General features: G+C 48.5%; 21 pseudogenes; all 21 read left to right on the top strand.

The window, feature by feature from the left end:
- The first annotated feature begins 1,273 nt into the window (after positions 1-1,273).
- LOC143928588 (5S ribosomal RNA) lies at positions 1,274-1,392 on the top strand (annotated as a pseudogene).
- Positions 1,393-3,825: 2,433 nt separating this feature from the next.
- LOC143928752 (5S ribosomal RNA) lies at positions 3,826-3,944 on the top strand (annotated as a pseudogene).
- Positions 3,945-4,053: 109 nt separating this feature from the next.
- LOC143928449 (5S ribosomal RNA) lies at positions 4,054-4,172 on the top strand (annotated as a pseudogene).
- Positions 4,173-4,279: 107 nt separating this feature from the next.
- Positions 4,280-4,398, top strand: LOC143928907 (5S ribosomal RNA; annotated as a pseudogene).
- Positions 4,399-8,472: 4,074 nt separating this feature from the next.
- On the top strand, positions 8,473-8,591 carry LOC143928950 (5S ribosomal RNA; annotated as a pseudogene).
- Positions 8,592-8,699: 108 nt separating this feature from the next.
- Positions 8,700-8,818, top strand: LOC143928422 (5S ribosomal RNA; annotated as a pseudogene).
- Positions 8,819-9,154: 336 nt separating this feature from the next.
- Positions 9,155-9,273, top strand: LOC143929128 (5S ribosomal RNA; annotated as a pseudogene).
- Positions 9,274-9,601: 328 nt separating this feature from the next.
- Positions 9,602-9,720, top strand: LOC143928887 (5S ribosomal RNA; annotated as a pseudogene).
- A 2,717-nt stretch (positions 9,721-12,437) lies between these two features.
- LOC143928513 (5S ribosomal RNA) lies at positions 12,438-12,556 on the top strand (annotated as a pseudogene).
- Positions 12,557-12,664: 108 nt separating this feature from the next.
- LOC143928958 (5S ribosomal RNA) lies at positions 12,665-12,783 on the top strand (annotated as a pseudogene).
- A 108-nt stretch (positions 12,784-12,891) lies between these two features.
- Positions 12,892-13,010, top strand: LOC143928421 (5S ribosomal RNA; annotated as a pseudogene).
- A 107-nt stretch (positions 13,011-13,117) lies between these two features.
- On the top strand, positions 13,118-13,236 carry LOC143928995 (5S ribosomal RNA; annotated as a pseudogene).
- Positions 13,237-13,792: 556 nt separating this feature from the next.
- On the top strand, positions 13,793-13,911 carry LOC143929001 (5S ribosomal RNA; annotated as a pseudogene).
- A 108-nt stretch (positions 13,912-14,019) lies between these two features.
- On the top strand, positions 14,020-14,138 carry LOC143928542 (5S ribosomal RNA; annotated as a pseudogene).
- Positions 14,139-14,245: 107 nt separating this feature from the next.
- LOC143928848 (5S ribosomal RNA) lies at positions 14,246-14,364 on the top strand (annotated as a pseudogene).
- Positions 14,365-14,471: 107 nt separating this feature from the next.
- On the top strand, positions 14,472-14,590 carry LOC143928466 (5S ribosomal RNA; annotated as a pseudogene).
- A 108-nt stretch (positions 14,591-14,698) lies between these two features.
- LOC143929115 (5S ribosomal RNA) lies at positions 14,699-14,817 on the top strand (annotated as a pseudogene).
- A 105-nt stretch (positions 14,818-14,922) lies between these two features.
- LOC143928774 (5S ribosomal RNA) lies at positions 14,923-15,041 on the top strand (annotated as a pseudogene).
- A 108-nt stretch (positions 15,042-15,149) lies between these two features.
- LOC143928487 (5S ribosomal RNA) lies at positions 15,150-15,268 on the top strand (annotated as a pseudogene).
- Positions 15,269-15,373: 105 nt separating this feature from the next.
- LOC143928917 (5S ribosomal RNA) lies at positions 15,374-15,492 on the top strand (annotated as a pseudogene).
- Positions 15,493-18,274: 2,782 nt separating this feature from the next.
- LOC143928927 (5S ribosomal RNA) lies at positions 18,275-18,393 on the top strand (annotated as a pseudogene).
- The last annotated feature ends 123 nt before the right edge of the window (positions 18,394-18,516 follow it).

Raw genomic sequence — 18,516 nt, 5'->3', positions numbered from 1 at the left:
GTGGTGGAGGCGTGCACTATTCACAATATTTTGGATGCTTTGTCATCACCTTACCACTGTGGAGTTATTATAAGAAATCTTTTCTCTTTTTTTCAACTAAGGACTTTATATGGACATTTTAAAATCCTTTTTTGTCAATAAGCTTTTTTCACTGTTTATAATTATGTTTCACTGGTTTGATTTATTAAGCTAAATTAATTTTATTGTACATTTCTTTTGATATCCACACAGTTTGGCTAGCTGTTTCATGGCTATATGATTAGTCAATTACTATCTACGTTGCTTTTATTAGTAATGGTGATTTGTACTTGCTATTCTCACTGATATATTTTTGTGTATTTTTTACACCCCTTTTTCAGTATAGGATTGATATATATATTCACTTATGTATTTTTGGTGACACTTCATTGGTATAGTCACATATTTATTTATTTTCATATATTTTTTAATTATTGTTTAATTTTTGTTATTTGTTTGAGCGCAACCCACCCTTTTTTATTTCTGGATGGGAGACAGCCTGGGAATACCAGGTGCCGTAGGCTTCTCATTATGTTGTCGGCGTTGACCTGTTTTTTTTCCCTTGTTTACCAAGGTGACCATCTTGGCATTTGTCAAGAGGGTTGAGAGTGCACAAAGAAATTGCCTACGGGCACAACACCCTGAAAGCGCCCAATCTCGTCTGGTCTCAAAGGCTAAGCAGGGTTGGGCCTGGTTTGTACCTGGATGCAGGGCTGGATTAACATAGGGGCTATTGGAGCTGCAGCTCCAGGCCCCTACCTTAATATAGGCCCAGACACCTAAAAAGGACAGACTTCTCATGGAAAGCAATGGGCCAACGGGAAGAGATCTCCCCTGACAGGCCCTGCATTCCACATGCACCGCCTGGGCAGGGTGGTGGGATTGATAACGGGCACTATATGAGCAGTCCTAACAGAAACCTGGGGCACGCCAATGCAGGGCTCTTATAGAAGTCTGGGGCTTCCATAGTGTTAGGCCTGTGCAGCTGCATTCTTTCAGCTCAGGGTGCATGCCAATGCACGGCCCTTACAGAAACTTGGCAAATCAAATGACAGGCTTCCCTAGTGTTATGCCTGCGCAGCTGCGCACTTTTGCGTTTGGGCGCATGCCAGCACTGGAAAGCAGAAAGGTGACCAGTAAAAGGTCCGCCAATTAATATGTTGTTGGCGTCGACGACCTGTTTTATTTTTCTTCTTGTTTGCCGAGGTGACCATCTTGGCGTTTGCCAAGAGGGTTGAGAGTGGCCACCAAGATCACCTATGGCCACATCACCCTGAATGCACCCGATCTCATCTGATCTCAGATGCTAAGCAGGGTCGGGCTTGTTTAGTACCTGTATGGGAGACTGCCTGGAAATACCAGGTACCGTAGGCAATTTTTTAACAACTTTAGGACCGCCGCATGTAATTATACGTCGGCAGAATGGCATGTACGGGCACAAGCACGTACCCGTACGTGCCTGCCTTACAGCGAGTGGGGGGTCCGATCGGACCCCTCCCACTGGCTGCGGCAGTCCATTTTGCTTCAGGAGCGATCCGGGATGAGGGGATGGCCGTTGGTTTCCCCACTTGATCGCTCCTGGCGAATGAGAAGCTTCCCCTGCCTGTGTAGTGTAAATACAGGCAGGAGGAAGTGATGTCACTCTCCTCGGGGCGGTCTTTTTGAGCGGACTGCGAGGAGAGGACATAGTAAGTGTGCACCAATCACTACACTGACACGTAGGTACACATAGGCACACAAATCACCCCCCGATCGCCCCCCGCCCCCCCCTCCCAGCCACAGTGTCACTGATTGCAGTGATCATTTATTTACTGATCACTGCATTTAGTGTCAGTTGTGACAGTAAAAAGTGTCAGGGCAGTTAGTGTTAGGTCCAGGGTAGCCCCCTACCCCCCCATAAAGGTTTACCCCCTGATTGCCCCTAGCGTTAACCCTTTCACCCCCTTGTAACAGTGTCACTAAGCAATCGTTTTTCTGATCGCTGCATTAGTGTCACTGGTGCCGCTAGGTAGCTAGTTATTTTTTTAGGTTCACCACCAGGTTTTTATAGCATTAGGTACCCCCATATACTACCCAATAAAGGTTTTAACCCTCTGATTGCCCCTAGAGTTAACCCTTTCACCAGCGATCACCGCATAAGTGTCACTGGTGATGCTGGTTAGCCAGTTAGTTATTTTGTTATTTAGGTTCCCCGTCAGGTTTTTATATAGCGTCCAGGACCCCCATATACTACCTAATAAAGGTTTTAACCCCCTGATTGCCCCCAGGTAACACTTTCACCCCCTTTTGCCAGTGTCACTAAGCAATCGTTTTTCTGATCGCTGCATTAGTGTCACTGGTGCCGCTAGGTAGCTAGTTATTTTTTAGGTTCACTGTCAGGTTTTTATAGCGTTGGGTACCCCCATATAGTACCTAATAAAGATTTTACCCCCTGATTGCCCCTAGCGTTAACCCTTTCACCAGTGATCACCGTATAAGTGTCACTGGTGACGCTGGTTAGCCAGTTAGTTATTTAGGTTCCCCGTCAGGTTTTTATATAGCGTCAGGGACCCCCATATACTACCTAATAAAGGTTTTAACCCCCTGATTGCCCCTAGTTAACCCTTTCACCAGTGATCACCGTATAAGTGTTACGGGTGACTCTGGGACTCTGGTTAGTAAGTTTGCTTTTTATAGCATCAGGGCCCCCACCAATTATTACCCAATAAAGGTTTAACCCCCTGATCACCCGGCAGGTGATATCAATTAGGTTTTAGGGTCAGATAGGTTCTGCATCGCCCCAGGCAGCGCTAGGTTAGAGCCAGTACCGCTAACACCCACGCGCAAAGCTTACTCGATATCTGATCTCATCAGATCTATACTAGCGTCCCCAGCAGTTTAGGGTTCCAAAAAAATGCATTGTTAGTGGGATCAGCCCAGATACCTGCTAGCACCTGCGTTGCGTTTGCAGAGTCAGGCCTGATCTCTGCGTTCATTAACAGTTTTTTTTGGTAGCGTTTTATATTTAAATCCTGAAGGCGGTGCTTGGTTTTCGGGGTACCGTACGCGGCTAAGCTCCCAAAAAGTCCCCCACATGTGGTATCCCCGTACTCGGGAGAAGCAGCAGAATTTATTTTGGGGTGTAATTTCACATATGCCCATAGCATGTGTGAGCAATATATCATTTAGTGACAACTTTGTGCAAAAAAATAAAAGTTTGTAATATTCCCGCAACTTGTGGCAAAATATAAAATATTCCATGGACTCAACATGCCTCTCAGTAAATAGCTTGGGGTGTCTACTTTCCAAAATGGGGTCATTGGGGGGGGGGGGGGTTTGTGCTATTCTGGCATTTCATGGCCTTCGAAACTTTGATAGGTAGTGAGGAGTGAAATCAAAAATTTGCACCCTTAGAAATCCTGAAGGCAGTGATTGGCAGTGCGAAATTGTAAAAAGTTAGTAGCTGGATGGGAGACTGCCTGGGAATACCAGGTGCCGTAGGCAATTTTTTAATATGATGTTGGCGTCGACGACCTGTTTTATTTTTCTGCTTGCTTGCCGAAGTGACCATCTTGGCGTTTGTCAAGAGGGTTGAGAGTGGCTATCAAGATCGACTATGGCCACATCACTCTGATTGCGCCTGATCTCGTCTGATCTCAGATGCTTAGCAGGGTCAGGCCTGGATGGGAGACCGCCTGGGAATACCAGGTGCTGTAGGCTTTTTGTAAATATGTTGTTGGCGTCGACGACCTGTTTTAAATTTCTGCTTGTTTGCCGAGGTGACCATCTTGGCGTTTGCCAAGAGGGTTGAGAGTGGCCAGCAAGATCGCCTATGGCTACATCACCTTGAATGCGCCCCATCTCATCTGATTTTGGATGCTAAACAGGGTCGTGCCTGGTTAGTACCTGGATGGGAGACCGCCTGGAAATAGCAGGTGCCGTAGGCTTTTTCTTAATATGTTGTTGGCGTCTAAGGAACTGTTATATTTTTCTGCTTGTTTGCCAAGGTGACCATCTTGGCGTTAGTCAAGAGGGTTGAGGGTGGCCAGCAAGATCGCCTATGGCCACATCACCCTGAATGCACCTGATCTTGTCTGATCTCGGATGCTAAGCAGGGTCGAGCCTGCTTAGCACCTGGATGGGAGACTGCCTGGGAATACCAGGTGCCGTAGGCTTTTTTTAAATATGTTGTTGGCGTCGACGACCTGTTTTTTTTTCTGCTTGTTTGCTGAGGTGACCATCTTGGCGTTTGTCAAGAGGGTTGAGAGTGGTCAACAAGATTGCCAACAGCCACATCACCCTGAATGTGTCCGATCTCATCTGATCTCGGATGCTAAGCAGGGTCGGGCCTGGTTAGTACCTTTATGGGAGACCGCCTGGGAATACCAGGTGCCGTAGGCTTTTTTTAATATGTTGTTGGCGTCAACGACCTGTTTTATTTTTCTGCTTGTTTGCCGAGGTGACCATCTTGGCGTTTGTCAAGAGGGTTGAGAGTGGCCAGCAAGATCGCCTACAACCACATCACCCTGAATGCGCCCGATCTCGTCTGATCTCGGATGCTAAGCAGGGTCGGATCAATTTTCGGATCAGCAAAAAAAAAAAAAAAAAGACAAATAAACATACGTTTTGTCTTTGTTTATTAACACTTTTAAATTACTTGAAAATATATCAAATCAAGTTAAAGTGCACAAGGCATAATATCTTATTTTTAATTTTAACATAATGAAAATGAAAAAACAACTTAAAGTGCAACATAAAAGGTGTATCTCCTTCCTTTAAACATGGACCAATGGGCAATGAGCCAAAAACAACTTAAAGTGCAACAGAAGGCACATCATCTTCCTTGAAACATGGATAGTGAAAGCCTAGTATGTCCACATCATCAAAAAAGAATAAAAAAAAGGAAACAAACTGTGCTAAGACCTAGAAGCGAACTTGTGCGGCCAACCACAAAAATCCCTGAAAGCTCAGTGGAAGCAGCAATCCTTCTACACAAAACCCCAATACAGCGAATAAAAGAGAAAAAATAGGATCGCGCTGAACGTACTATTACAATAGGGAACGACGTAAACGTAAACACGTGAATTGGTGTAAAAACCTTCCCTTACCCCCATTCTACCGCAGGGACAGGGACCTCCCCATTCCGCGGCAGAGACAGGGACCCCCGCTCAAATGGAACCGGCTTCTAATAGTCCAAAAGTGATAGAAATGCTGCAATTTATAGTGAAAGCATCAAAACCCTTTGTCCTATTAGTATTCCAAAGCAGAGGTGTGCAGAGAAGTTACAAACAACATCAAATCCCCCTGTGATGGAATCCACATGCTCCTCTAAAACGCTACAAATAGCGTTATTTTTGCGGCGAAATTTGTCCCATAGGAATGAATGGCGGCATGTTCAAAACTAGAGTGTGAGGTGACAAAAGCTGACAACCCCACGATCAGCCAAAACATTATGACCAGTTACTCCGCCCACTCCAGTAGGTGGAGGTAAGAACACTTCACACAATTTCCCCAGAAATTGTAGCTTTTCTAGTTTAAATAAAAGGTATAACACTATGTGCCATATTGTTTACTTAAATAAAAGGTATAACACTATTCCCCCCCCCAATAAAATGCAGCTTATTACAAGCATAAAAACAGTCAGCATATCACTGATGATTTGCACCAAGCTCACCACCGATCAAAGTTCCTCCAAACAGACCACCATGATGAGTCCCAGGATGATGGCAATCGTGTCGCGCCCCATCATTGGTGTCAGTGGGAGGAATAGTGCCCCATCATTGGTGTCAGTGGGTAGAATAGTGCCCCATCATTGGTGTCAGTGGGGGGAATAGTGCCCCATCATTGGTGTCAGTGGGGGGAATAGTGCCCCATCATTGATGTCAGTGGAGGGGAATAGTGCCCCATCATTGGTGTCAGTGGGGGGATTAGAGCCCCATCATTGGTGTCACTGGGAGGATTAGAGCCCCATCATTGGTGTCAGTGGGAGGAATAGTGCCCCATCATTGGTGTCAGTGGGAGAAATAGTGTCCCATCATTGGTATCAGTGGGTGGAATAGTGCCCCATCATTGTTATCAGTGGGAGGAATAGTGTCCCATCATTGGTATCAGTGGGAAGAATAGTGCCCCATCATTGGTATCAGTGGGAGGAATAGTGCCCTATCATTGGTATCAGTGGGGGGAATAGTGCCCCATCATTGGTGTCAGTGGGGGGAATAGTGCCCCATCATTGGTGTCAGTGGGGGGGGGAATAGTGCCCCATCATTGGTGTCAGTGGGGGGGGGGGGAATAATGCCCCATCATTGGTGTCAGCGGGAGGGGGAATAGTGCCCCATCATTGGTGTCAGTGGGGGGGAATAGTGCCCCATCTTTGGTGTCAGTGGGGGGGAATAGTGCCCCATCATTGGTGTCAGTGGAGGGGAATAGTGCCACATCATTGGTGTCAGTGGGGGGGAATAGTGCCCCATCATTGGTGTCAGTGGGGGGAATTGTGCCCCATCATTGGTGTCAGTGGGAGGATTAGAGCCCCATCATTGGTGTCACTGGGAGGATTAGAGCCCCATCATTGGTGTCAGTGGGAGGAATAGTGCCCCATCATTGGTGTCAATGGGAGAAATAGTGTCCCATCATTGGTATCAGTGGGAGGAATAGTGCCCCATCATTGGTGTCAGTGGGGGGGAATAGTGCCCCATCATTGGTGTCAGTGGGGGGGTGATAGTGCCCCATCATTGGTGTCATGGGGGGGAATAGTGCCCCATCACTGGTGTCATGGGGGGGAATAGTGCCCCATCATTGGTGTCAGTGGGGGGGAATAGTGCCCCATCATTGGTGTCAGTGCCGGGGGGGATAGTGCCCCATCATTGGTGTCAGTGGGGGGGATAGTGCCCCATCATTGGTGTCTGTGGGGGAGAATAGTGCCCCATCATTGGTGTCAGTGTGGGGGGGGGGGAATAGTGCCACATCATTGGTGTCAGTGGGGGGGGAATAGTGCCCCATCATGGGTGACAGTGGGGAGAATAGAGCCCCATCATTGGTGTTAGTGGGAGGATTAGAGCCCCATCATTGGTGTCACTGGGAGGATTAGAGTGCCATCATTGGTGTCACTGGGAGGATTAGAGCGCCATCATTGGTGTCACTGGGAGGATTAGCGCCCCATCATTGGTGTCAGTGGGAGGAATAGTGTCTCGTGTTTTTTTTAAGGCTGGCAGGGGACTTGTTAGGTTAGATTTGGTAATGGTACCTGCATAAAATAAGTTTTCTGAAGGAGCACGGTATCCAGCGTGACTCCTCCGGACATAGGCTGCATTCACTGGCACAGGCTGAACAACTTGTGCTAGGGGTGACGTCAGCGCGCAGGTCGCCGCCGCCGGGTGTACCAAGATGGCCGCCTGCTCCGGAGCTAGGTCGAAGCCGCGGCCTTTCCTAAGGCCGCGGCCGAGGACCGCTCCGCGGATCGCATGGGGTGCCGATCCGAACAGGTCGGCCCGTTCGGATCACGGATCGGTCATGATCCGTTGCACCCCTAATACCGCCTGGGAATACCAGGTGCCGTAGGCTTTTTTTAAATATGTTGTTGGCGTCGACGACCTGTTTTATTTTTCTGCTTGTTTGCCGAGGTGACCATCTTGGCGTTTGTCAAGAGGGTTGAGAGAAGCCAGCAAGATCGCCTATGGCCACATCACTCTGAATGCGCCTGATCTCGTCTGATCTCGGATGCTAAGCAGGGTCAGGCCTGGATGGGAGACCACCTGGGAATAGCGGGTGCTGCAGGCTTTTTTTAAATATGTTGTTGGCGTCGACAACCTGTTTTATTTTTCTGCTTGTTTGCAGAGGTTTTTAAATTTTTTTGTTTTTTTTGCGGTAGAGGTTTTATTAATCATTTATCACTCTTTCACTTATACTTACATTTTTTGATTTGAAGTACTAATGAAATTATATGTAGAATAAGTGGTATCAGCTCACCTAGCAGAGGAGATATCAAGTGGTGCTTAATCACTTTTGGTTTGAGTTTGAGGTGTTGGACAAGTGGGGTGGTGCTGAGTTAAAACACGGAACACGGGTTCAATTCACGTAGTCCCTGGGGACAGGTTGAGGTAATAGACATAAAAGTTTGAGGAAATAAATAGTGGTATTGGAATTAGTTGGTTGGAGGTAGCGCCAGTAACCTATAATTAAGAACCATTCCATGAAAGCAGGTTGTCAATGCAGCCTGTGCATACTAGGGTGGCAGCAACCTCATAAAATCAGAGAAAACTCCTAATAAACTTTTCAAATTAATAGGATAAAGAATTAGAAAGTAGAATTGTAACCAATAAAAATCATAAAAAATACAAGGTTACAGGTATAAATTAACACCTATATATATTCCTGCTAGCCAGAACCCATTCCATAGCGCGGTTTTACCTGCTTAATGCTTGTTTGCAGAGGTGACCATCTTGGCGTTTGTCAAGAGGGTTGAGAGTGGCCAGCAAAACCACCTATGGCTACATCACCCTGAATGCACCCCATCTCATCTGATCTCAGATGCTAAGCAGCGTCAGGCCTGGTTAGTACCGGGATGGGAGACCGCCTGGAAATACCAGGTGCCATATGCTTTTTTTTAATATGTTGTTGGTGTCGACGACCTGTTTTATATTTCTGCTTGTTTGCCGAGGTAACCATCTTGGTGTTTGTCAAGAGGGTTGAGAGTGGCCAGCAAGATCACCTACAGTCACATCACCCTGAATGCGCCTGATCTTGTCTGATCTCGGATGCTAAGCCGGGTCAAGCCTGCTTAGCACCTGGATGGTAGCCCGCCTGGGAATACCAGGTGCTGTAGGCAATTTTTAATATTTTGTTGGCGTCGACGACCTGTTTTATTTTTCTGATTGTTTGCTGAGGTGACCATCTTGGCATTTGTCAAGAGGGTTGAGAGTGGCCAGCAAGATTGCCTACGGCAACATCACCCTAAATGCACCCCATCTTGTCTGATCTCAGATGCTAAGCAGGGTCAGGCCTGGTAAGTACTTGGATGGGAGATCGCCTGCGAAAACTAAGTGCCATAGGCTTTTTTTTTAAATATGTTGTTGGCGTCAACGACCTGTTTTATTTTTCTGCTTGTTTGCTGAGGTGACCATCTTGGCGTTTGTCAAGAGGGTTGAGAGTGGCCAGCAAGATCGCATACGGCCACATCACCCATAATGTGCCTGATCTTGTCTGATATCAGATGCTAAGAAGGGTCGGGCCTGGTTAGTACCTGGATGGGAGAACTCCTGGGAATACCAGGTGTCGTGTAGGCTTAAATTTATTATGTTGTTGGCGTCGACGACTTGTTTTATTTTTCTGCTTGTTTGCCGAGGTGACCATCTTGGCGTTTGTCAAAAGGGTTGAGAGTGGCTATCAAGATTGCCTATGGCCACATCACCCTGCATGTGCCCGATCTCATATGATCTCGCAGGGTTGGGCCTGATTAGTACCTGGATGGGAGACCGCCTGGGAATACCATGTGCCGCAGGCTTTTTTTAATATGTTGTTGGCGTCAATGACCTGTTTTCTTTTTCTGCTTTTTTTCCCGAGCTGACCGTCTTGGCGTTTGTCAAGAGGGTTGAGAGTGGCTATTAAACTTGCCTTTGGCCACTTCACCTTGAATGTGCCCGATCTCATCTGATCTCAAATGCTAAGCAGGGTCGGGCCTGGTCAGTAGCTGGATGGGAGACCACCTGGGAATACCAGGTGCCGTTGTTTTTTTTTAACAAAGCAGAATGTTCCTTTATTGCAAACAATTAAGGCACAATACATCAAAGTAGTCCAACATGGACCAAATCCAAAACATAATATGTGTATATTTGGCAGGCATAACATGTAAATGCACAACAGGAAAAGAAAAAATAGAGATAAGGAAAAAAGAAAAAAGAAAAAGAAAGGGAAATAAAGACACCAGTTCCTATCCATATTTATCAGGTTAGAAGCCATAGTTCAAGCACCGGCGCGGCTAACCCACGCCTCCCGCATGCGTCCATCATTCCTACCATAAATAAATGATTAAGAAGAATGCGGGGGTCCCACTTCCCCACCATGAACCCCACTTGTTAGGCCGTCCATGCCATCCATACCTTGGAGAATTTTTGGGGGCAATTCCTATTCATATAGGTGAGTTTGTATAACGGGAGCACCGCATTGATAGACTTTTCCCACATTTCAACCGTAGGGGGGGAGGGGGCGTTCCAACGCAATATAATTTACCTTTTGGCATAGAAGAGGTAAGTCAGCAGCAGTTTGGCATGTCTGGGCCTTTGGTCATCATCCTGAATCCCCAATAAGGCCAGCTCTGGTGACAGGGGGAGCTCTAGCTGGAGACGACCATTAATAGAGTCAATTACCTCAGCCCAGTACTCAGCGATTTTTTTGGGACAGCTCCAGAACATATGCAGATACGTGCCTACAGACTGTTTGCATCTGGGGCAGTCCTGTGGTCGCTGGGGATAAACTTTGTGGAGCCTCTGGGGGGTGTAGTAGACCCTGTGCAGGAATTTAACCTTTAATCAACCTTTCCCTGAAGGATATCAGGATAGCTGCGCTATCTGCCAGACAGTCCACCCAGTCCGATCTATCCAGGCCAGGTAAATCTGCCTTCCACAAGTCCCACAATCTGTCCACCTTAGCAGAGTCAGTCCGCAGTAGGCCCAGGTACAAGGCAGATAGGGGCCTATCCATCCTCTCCTGCACTAGCATCTCCTCAATGGGGTCCATCCGTAGCCTAATCGGAGACGGGAATTGGGCCCTGACAGCATGACACAGCTGGAAGTATCGGAATACCATCCAACCCGGTAAGTGGTGTTTACCTTGGAGAGACGTGTAGGAGAGCAGGACCCCATCGACAAATATGTCCCCCAAGGTCCTGACCCCACACCTGGCCCAGATCTGTGGGTCCGGTACCATCTTCATATGGAGGAGACTAGGGTTACCCCAGAGAGGGCAATGGGGGGACCAGTCCTGTTGGCCAACAAGCCCCCACCTGGCCACCATCCATGCCCTAAGGTTAGTTCTGGTGGGCGTCGGAAGCTCGCTGCGTGCCCGCCACTCCTTATATACCAGGTTGCCCAGCTCATGAAGCGACCCCACGGCTGCCACCTCCAAGCACACGGCAGCATATCCCTTAGGGAGGGTAAACCACCACCGAACCGACACCAACACCACCGCCCAGAATTACGCTCGATAATGCGGTAGTGCCAAACCCCCACAGCGGATAGGGAGCATCAGGGTGGACCTAGCCAACCGGGGCGTCTCCCCCCTCCAAATAAAGGAGCCCGCGCATCTGTCAACCTATGCAAAAAAGGAATTGGGTATCCAGGTAGGACTGTGGCGAAATACATATAAGAACTTGGGGAGGAAAATCATCTTCAACAAATTTATGCGGCCCATAAGGTTCAGGGGTAGGGAGGCCCACGCGGCGCACCTAGTCCGAAGCTGAGTCAGGACCGGCTGCAGATTAAGCTCCCCAAAGCTTGACAGCTCCCTCCTAACCTGGATACCCAAGTACCAGAACTGGTCAACCCAACGAAGAGGTATGTCTATGCTAGTGTCCCGGGCCTGCGGGTCAAGTGGAAATATGTTGGATTATGACCAATTGATGCGTACACCCGAAAACCTACTGAAGGTATTAAAAATTTCAAGAGCCGCTGACAGGGAGTCATCCGCGTCCTGGAGATACAGTAGGGCATCGTCCATGTATAACGAGATCTTTTCTTCCAGTGATCCCACCCGCAACCCCCGCACCCTCTCCGAGGCCCTAATCATAACCGCCAGAGGCTCAAACGCAAGCGCAAATAGGGCCGGGGAAAGGGGGCAGCCCTGCCTCGTGTGCCTCTGTAGTGGGAAGGATGCTGAAAGTCTGTCATTGGTCCGAACACGAGCCCGAGGCTCCCGATAGAGTATCTGCAACCACCAGAGAAATCTATGCCCAAACCCAAAGCGACCCAAGATCTCCCAAAGGAAGACCCATTCCACCGAGTCAAACGCCTTTTCGGGGTCCAGGGGGCTTTTTTTTAATATGTTGTTGGTGTTGACGATCTGTTTTATTTTTCTGCTTGTTTGCCGAGGTGACCATCTTGGCGTTTGTCAAGAGGGTTGAGAGTGGTCAGCAAGATCGCCTAGGCCGCATCACCCTGAATGCGCTCGATCTCATCTGATCTTGGATACTAAGCAGGGTCATGCCTGGTTAGTACCTGGATGAGAGACCGCCTGGGAATACCAGGTGCCTTTGGCTTTTTTTTTAATATGTTGTTGGTGTCGACGATCTGTTTTATTTTTCTGCTTGTTTGCCGAAGTGATCATCTTGGCGTTTGTCAAGAGGGTTGAGAGTGGCCAGCAAGTTCGCCAACGTCCGCATCACCTTGAATGTGCCCGATCTCATCTGATCTTGGATACTAAGCAGCGGCGGGTTGAGAGTGGCCAGCAAGTTTGTCTGCACCCACATCACCCTGAATGCGCCCGATCTCGTCTGATATCGTATGCTAAGCAGGGTCGGGCCTGGTTAGTACTTGGATGGGAGACCACCTGGGAATACCAGGTGCCGTGGGCTTTTTGTTAATATGTTGTTGGCGTCGACGACCTGTTTTATTTTTCTGCTTGTTTGCAGAGGTGACCATCTTGGCGTTTGTCAAGAGGGTTGAGAGTGGCCAGCAAAACCACCTATGGCTACATCACCCTGAATGCACCCCATCTCATCTGATCTCAGATGCTAAGCAGCGTCAGGCCTGGTTAGTACTGAGATGGGAGACCGCCTGGAAATACCAGGTGCCATATGCTTTTTTTTAATATGTTGTTGGCGTCGACGACCTGTTTTATATTTCTGCTTGTTTGCCGAGGTAACCATCTTGGTGTTTGTCAAGAGGGTTGAGAGTGGCCAGCAAGATCACCTACAGTCACATCACCCTGAATGCGCCTGATCTTGTCTGATCTCGGATGCTAAGCCGGGTCAAGCCTGCTTAGCACCTGGATGGTAGCCCGCCTGGGAATACCAGGTGCTGTAGGCAATTTTTAATATTTTGTTGGCGTCGACGACCTGTTTTATTTTTCTGATTGTTTGCTGAGGTGACCATCTTGGCATTTGTCAAGAGGGTTGAGAGTGGCCAGCAAGATTGCCTACGGCAACATCACCCTGAATGCACCCCATCTTGTCTGATCTCAGATGCTAAGCAGGGTCAGGTCTGGTTAGTACTTGGATGGGAGATCGCCTGCGAAAACTAGGTGCCGTAGGCTTTTTTTTAAATATGTTGTTGGCGTCAACGACCTGTTTTATTTTTCTGCTTGTTTGCTGAGGTGACCATCTTGGCGTTTGTCAAGAGGGTTGAGAGTGGCCAGCAAGATCGCATACGGCCACATCACCCATAATGTGCCCAATCTTGTCTGATATCAGATGCTAAGAAGGGTCGGGCCTGGTTAGTACCTGGATGGGAGAACTCCTGGGAATACCAGGTGTCGTGTAGGCTTAAATTTATTATGTTGTTGGCGTCGACAACTTGTTTTATTTTTCTGCTTGTTTGCCGAGGTGACCATCTTGGCGTTTGTCAAAAGGGTTGAGAGTGGCTATCAAGATTGCCTATGGCCACATCACCCTGCATGTGCCCGATCTCATATGATCTCGCAGGGTTGGGCCTGATTAGTACCTGGATGGGAGACCGCCTGGGAATACCAGGTGCCGTAGGCTTTTTTTTAATTTGTTGTTGGCGTCGACGACCTTTTTTACTTTTCTGCTTGTTTGCCGAGGTGACCATCTTGGTGTTTGTCAAGAGGGTTGAGAGTGGCCAGAAAGATCGCCTACGGCCACATCACCCTGAATGTGCCTAATCTCATCTGAAATCGGATGCTAAGCAGGGTCGGACCTGGTTAGTACCTGGATGGGAGACCGCCTGGGAATATCAGGTGCCGTAGGCTTCTTTTTAATATGTTGTTAGCGTCAACAACCTGTTTTATTTTTCTGCTTGTTTGCCAAGGTGACCAACTTGGTGTTTGTCAAGAGGGTTGAGAGCGGTCAGCAAGATAGCCTACGGCAACATCACCCTGAATGTGCCTAATCTCATCTGAAATCGGATGCTAAGCAGGGTCGGACCTGGTTAGTACCTGGATGGGAGACCTCCTGAGGATACCAGGTGCCGTAGGCTTTTTTTAATATGTTGTTGGCGTCGACGACCTGTTTTATTTTTCTGCTTGTTTGCCAAGGTGACCATCTTGGCGTTTTTCAAGAGGGTTGAGAGTGGCCAGCAATATCACCTACGGCCACATCACTCTGAATGTGCATGATCTTGTATGATCTCGGATGCTAAGAAGGCTTGGGCCTGGTTAGTACCTGGATGGGAGACCGCCTGGGAATACCAGGTGCTGTAGGCAAATTTTAATATGTTGTTGACGTCGACGACCTGTTTTATTTTTCTGCCTGTTTGCCAAGGTGACCATCTTGGCGTTTTTCAAGAGGGTTGAGAGTGGCCAGAAAGATCACCTACGGTCACATCACTCTAAATGCGCCCGATCTCATCTGATCTCAGATGCTAAGTAGGGTCGGGCCTGGTTAGTTCCTGAATGGGAGACTGCCTGGGAAAACCAGGTGCCGTAGGCTTTTATTTAATATGTTGTTGGCGTCGATGACCTGTATTATTTTTCCGCTTGTTTGCCAAGGTGACCATCTTGGCGTTTGTCAAGAGGGTTAAGATTGGCTAGCAAGACCCCCTATGGCCACATCACCCTGAATGCCCTCGATCTCACCTGATCTCAGATGCTAACCCGAGTCGGGCCTGGTGAGTACCTGGATGGGAGACCGCCTGGGAATATCAGGTACCGTAGGCTATTTTTTTAATATGTTGTTGGCGTCGACGACCTTTTTTTTCTGCTTGTTTGCCGAGGTGACCATCTTGGCGTTTGTCAAGAGGGTTGAGAGTGACCAGCAAGATTGCCTACGGCCACATAACCCTGAATTCACCTGATCTCGTCTGATATTGGACGCTAAGCAGGGTCAGGCCTGGTTAGTACCTGGATGGGAGAACACCTGGGAATACCAAGTGCCGTAGGCCTTTTTTTAATATGTTGTTGGCGTCGACGACCTGTTTTATTTTTCTGCTTGTTTGCTGAGGTGACCATCTTGGCGTTTGTCAAGGGGGTTGAGAGTGGCCAGCAAGATCGCCTACGGCCACATCACCCTGAATGCACCTGATCTCGTCTGATCGTGGATGCTAAGCAGGATTAGGCCTGGTTAGTACCTGGATGGGAGACCGCCTGGGAATATCAGGTACCGTAGGCTATTTTTTTAATATGTTGTTGGCGTCGACGACCTTTTTTTTCTGCTTGTTTGCCGAGGTGACCATCTTGGCGTTTGTCAAGAGGGTTGAGAGTGACCAGCAAGATTGCCTACGGCCACATAACCCTGAATTCACCTGATCTCGTCTGATATTGGACGCTAAGCAGGGTCAGGCCTGGTTAGTACCTGGATGGGAGAACACCTGGGAATACCAGGTTCCATAGGCTTTTTTTAATATGTTGTTGGCGTCTACGACCTGTTTTATTTTTCTGCTTGTTTGCCGTGGTGACCATCTTGGCGTTGGTCAAGAGGGTTGAGAGTGGTCAGAAAGTTTGCCTATGGCCACATCACCCTGAATGCGCCCGATGTCGTTTGATCTCGGATGCTAAGCAGCTGCGGACCTGTTTAGTACCTGGATGGCAGACCGCCTGGGAATACCATGTGCCGCAGGCTTTTTTAATATGTTGTTGGCGTCAATGACCTGTTTTCTTTTTCTGCTTTTTTTCCCGAGCTGACCGTCTTGGCGTTTGTCAAGAGGGTTGAGAGTGGCTATTAAACTTGCCTTTGGCCACTTCACCTTGAATGTGCCCGATCTCATCTGATCTCAAATGCTAAGCAGGGTCGGACCTGGTCAGTATCTGGATGGGAGACCACCTGGGAATACCAGGTGCCGTTATTTTTTTTTTAACAAAGCAGAATGTTCCTATATTGCAAACAATTAAGGCACAATACATCAAAGTAGTCCAACATGGACCAAATCCAAAACATAATATGTGTATATTTGGCAGGCATAACATGTAAATGCACAACAGGAAAAGAAAAAAGAGAGATAAGGAAAAAAGAAAAAAGAAAAAGAAAGGGAAATAAAGACACCAGTTCCTATCCATATTTATCAGGTTAGAAGCCATAGTTCAAGCACCGGCGCGGCTAACCCACGCCTCCCGCATGCGTCCATCATTCCTACCTCAAATAAATGATTAAGAAGAATGCGGGGGTCCCACTTCCCCACCATGAACCCCACTTGTTAGGCCGTCCAAGCCATCCATACCTTGGAGAATTTTTGGGGGCAATTCCTATTCATATAGGTGAGTTTGTATAACGGGAGCACCGCACAACGCAATATAATTTACCTTTTGGCATAGAAGAGGTAAGTCAGCAGCAGTTTGGCATGTCTGGGCCTTTGGTCATCATCCTGAATCCCCAATAAGGCCAGCTCCGGTGACAGGGGGAGCTCTAGCTGGAGACGACCATTAATAGAGTCAATTACTTCAGCCCAGTACTCAGCGATTTTTTTGGGACAGCTCCAGAACATATGCAGATACGTGCCTACAGACTGTTTGCATCTGGGGCAGTCCTGTGGTCGCTGGGGATAAACTTTGTGGAGCCTCTGGGGGGTGTAGTAGACCCTGTGCAGGAATTTAACCTGAATCAACCTTTCCCTGAAGGATATCAGGATAGCTGCGCTATCTGCCAGACAGTCCACCCAGTCCGATCTATCCAGGCCAGGTAAATCTGCCTTCCACAAGTCCCACAATCTGTCCACCTTAGCAGAGTCAGTCCGCAGTAGGCCCAGGTACAAGGCAGATAGGGGCCTATCCATCCTCTCCTGCACTAGCATCTCCTCAATGGGGTCCATCCGTAGCCTAATCGGAGACGGGAATTGGGCCCTGACAGCATGACGCAGCTGGAAGTATCGGAATACCATCCAACCCGGTAAGTGGTGTTTATCTTGGAGAGACGTGTAGGAGAGCAGCACCCCATCGACAAATATGTCCCCCAAGGTCCTGACCCCACACCTGGCCCAGATCTGTGGGTCCGGTACCATCTTCATATGGAGGAGACTAGGGTTACCCCAGAGAGGGCAATAGGGGGACCAGTCCTGTTGGCCAACAAGCCCCCACCTGGCCACCATCCATGCCCTAAGGTTAGTTCTGGTGGGCGTCGGAAGCTCGCTGCATGCCCGCCACTCCTTATATACCAGGTTGCCCAGCTCATGAAGCGACCCCACGGCCGCCACCTCCAAGCACACGGCAGCATATCCCTTAGGGAGGGTAAACCACCACCGAACCGACACCAACACCACCGCCCAGAATTACGCTCGATAATGCGGTAGTGCCAAACCCCCACAGCGGATAGGGAGCATCAGGGTGGACCTAGCCAACCGGGGCGTCTCCCCCCTCCAAATAAAGGAGCCCGCGCATCTGTCAACCTCTGCAAAAAAGGAATTGGGTATCCAGGTAGGACTGTGGCGAAATACATACAAGAACTTGGGTAGGAAAATCATCTTCAACAAATTTATGCGGCCCATAAGGTTCAGGGGTAGGGAGGCCCACGCGGCGCACCTAGTCCGAAGCTGAGTCAGGACCGGCTGCAGATTAAGCTTCTTAAAACTTGACAGCTCCCTCCTAACCTGGATACCCAAGTACCAGAACTGGTCAACCCAACGAAGAGGTATGTCTATGCTAGTGTCCCGGGCCTGCGGGTCAAGTGGAAATATGTTGGATTATGACCAATTGAAGCATACACCCGAAAACCTACTGAAGGTATTAAAAATCTCAAGAGCCGCTGACAGGGAGTCATCCGCGTCCTGGAGATACAGTAGGGCATCGTCCATGTATAACGAGATCTTTTCTTCCAGTGATCCCACCCGCAACCCCCGCACCCGCCAGAGGCTCAAACGCAAGCGTAAATAGGGCCGGGGAAAGGGGGCAGCCCTGCCTCGTGTGCCTCTGTAGTGGGAAGGATGCTGAAAGTCTGTCGTTGGTCCGAACACGAGCCCGAGGCTCCCGATAGAGTATCTGCAACCACCGGAGAAATCTATGCCCAAACTCAAAGCGACCCAAGATCTCCCATAGGAAGACCCATTCCACCGAGTCAAATGCCTTTTCGGGGTCCAGGGGGCTTTTTTTTTATGTTGTTGGTGTCGACAATCTGTTTTATTTTTCTGCTTGTTTGCCGAGGTGACCATATTGGCGTTTGTCAAGAGGGTTGAGAGTGGTCAGCAAGATCGCCTACGGCCACATCACCCTGAATGCGCTCTATCTCATCTGATCTTGGATACTAAGCAGGGTCATGCCTGGTTAGTACCTGGATGAGAGACCGCCTGGGAATACCAGGTGCCTTTGGCTTTTTTTTTAATATGTTGTTGGTGTCGACGATCTGTTTTATTTTTCTGCTTGTTTGCCGAAGTGATCATCTTGGCGTTTGTCAAGAGGGTTGAGAGTGGCCAGCAAGTTCGCCAACGTCCGCAT

This window comes from Lithobates pipiens, unplaced genomic scaffold, assembly GCF_037356315.1.
Source record: "Lithobates pipiens isolate NorthernLeopardFrog02 unplaced genomic scaffold, aLitPip1_a1.2 Scaffold_23, whole genome shotgun sequence".
NCBI classification, from domain to species: domain Eukaryota; kingdom Metazoa; phylum Chordata; class Amphibia; order Anura; family Ranidae; genus Lithobates; species Lithobates pipiens.
Note: the sequence above shows the minus strand (reverse complement) of the source record. Positions and strands in the feature narration are given on the sequence as shown.